The sequence below is a fragment of the Erythranthe guttata genome, chromosome 11 (assembly GCF_056151865.1).
Source record: "Erythranthe guttata isolate IM_541 chromosome 11, IM_541, whole genome shotgun sequence".
Taxonomy (NCBI): domain Eukaryota; kingdom Viridiplantae; phylum Streptophyta; class Magnoliopsida; order Lamiales; family Phrymaceae; genus Erythranthe; species Erythranthe guttata.
In genome coordinates, this window is record NC_142543.1 from 7,654,648 (window position 1) to 7,657,002 (window position 2,355).

Genomic DNA, 2,355 nt, shown 5'->3' on the forward strand with positions numbered 1-2,355 from the left:
CAATAGAGAACTTAAGAATATCTTTATTTAAAATAGTAGCCGATAAATTATATCTTCCACTTTATGAAATGCTAATGCTTGGACGACTTATGGTAGCAAAATTAAATCTAATTGGATGTTAACACCTTAAACACGGTTTTAACTGTATATCAAACTAAAATGTAATCTTTTGTTTTTTTTTTTTTTCATTTTTCATTCTTCCATTTTGGAATACTATCCCGTGCAACACACGGGTGCAAGACTAGTTCATACATAAACATTTAATCTTTTGTGCATTTATTATACACGCACTTTCAAACTCGTCGGAGTTACAATTATTTGATAACATTTTTTTATATCAAATATGAAACTGTCTTAGAACTTATTTAAGTTCATACAATAACTATACGAGTTTAAACAACTTTTTCTTTGTCACAAAGAAAATTAATCCATAAGTTGACGATACTACACTAATTGTCCCATGTTCACTTTTTACATCATAAATTCGGAATTCAAAATCAAATTGTTGATTTCCTTAACTCTTTTATTGATCGTTGGTTATTTATTAATTTAATAAACTCTCACTTGATCCCCTTAGAGATATATTTTTAACTAACAACTTACACTTATTACAGTGTATCAAATATAGCTTATTTTCAACATGGGATTGTGACTTTTCACCTCCCTATATATTAATTTCTCATTCATCCGAAGTTGATTTTGAGAAATTACATACACTAGATACATCTCGTCTAGTCAAAATACATAATTTAATTCCATAAATTATAAAATGGAATGCACTTAAATTCTTAGTCAAAGTTGGGTCAAAACCCAATTTTCCAAACACATTTAATTTTAGGGTCTATTAGATATAACTCCCTTAGTCTTATAAATAATAGGGGTAGACTCAAACTTAAATTTGCCATTTTGATAAAAACCCATATTTTTCTAAATTACATCAGTACCCTCAATCAAATCCCACACATCCCGTTACTTTACCTTTTGAAATAATATCAAATCCCTCCCTATTTTCCCGTTAAAACACTATCCCCACAAAACCCACTACCAAAATCTGCAAACCTCCCAAAACCAGAAATTTATACGGCGTGGATCGACGATTTTCTGCACTCTGACCAAGCCGCCGTAGGTACGTCGTCGCCGCTCGCTGAATCGCTATCGCGAATCGGTATGTTGATATGTTTTGGCTAAATCGACTATCATGTTTGTATAATTGCAGATCTTTTATAATCGCATACCGAATTCGAGCCCTAAATCAGTGATATTGCAACAATTGATGGGCAGGACATCCACCAGAAGAGGTAACCCATTACTATATTTTTGTTTAACTGCAACGTGATAGTCTTTTTGAGTGTTTTTTTTTGGATACTCTGTATATATTTGCTTATCTAACACACTCAGTAATATGTTGCAGGCGTCGAAATATCAAAAATGAATGACGGCATTATGCTACTAAACGCGGGTAAGAAAGTGTTTTAAACAGCGTGATGATTGACCATAGTATAATTAATCTCATGGGTTTATTCATGTCATACAGTGTGATTAAATCGGATGTATATGATAGTTGGTTGCTGAAGTCCGATAGTATATTAATACATTAATAGTCGGTTATGTGTTGTAGAAAGCGTGATGTTTGGCCGTAATATAATTAATCTCATGGGTTTATTCATGTCATACAGTGTGATTAAATCGAATGTGTATGATAGTTGGTTGCTGAAGTCCGATAGTATATTAATACATTAATAGTCGGTTCTGTGTTGTAGATAGCGTGATGTTTGGCCGTAGTCTAATTAATCCCATGGTTTTATTCATGTAGTACATGTGTGAATATACTATTGTGTATGTGATAGTTGGTTGACGAAGTCTGATAGTATATTATAATAGTCTGACAGCTTGCTGTATTAATTTGTTGTTACGATGAGATAGTATTTTGTAGAAATTCAGACCGAGTTGTTATGAATTGAGATAGTATGTTAATATAAAGTTGTGTTGTTATGAATTCATAGATTATGTGTATATATATGTGTAGCACTATAACATTATTTTAGATGGAATTGTTAGTGTCTTAACTCCACTGCAGTTTTAGTTATGCATGCTTGTGTAGTTATGTGTATGCTGTGAATTTGTATGCCTATGATATGTTTAATTGCTGTCATATCCGACATGTACTTACCTATGTAACTTTAATAGTATTCACGTGAGGATTTAAACACGTATTATAATCTGTTTGATCATTTACGTAGTCAAATAATCTGTATGTGCATTGTCGTAATGAAGAATGCAACTGTCTGTATCAATATTTGTTGCGTATTTTGTGTTTCTCATAATTACACACTTTTACACGATTTACAGCCGAAT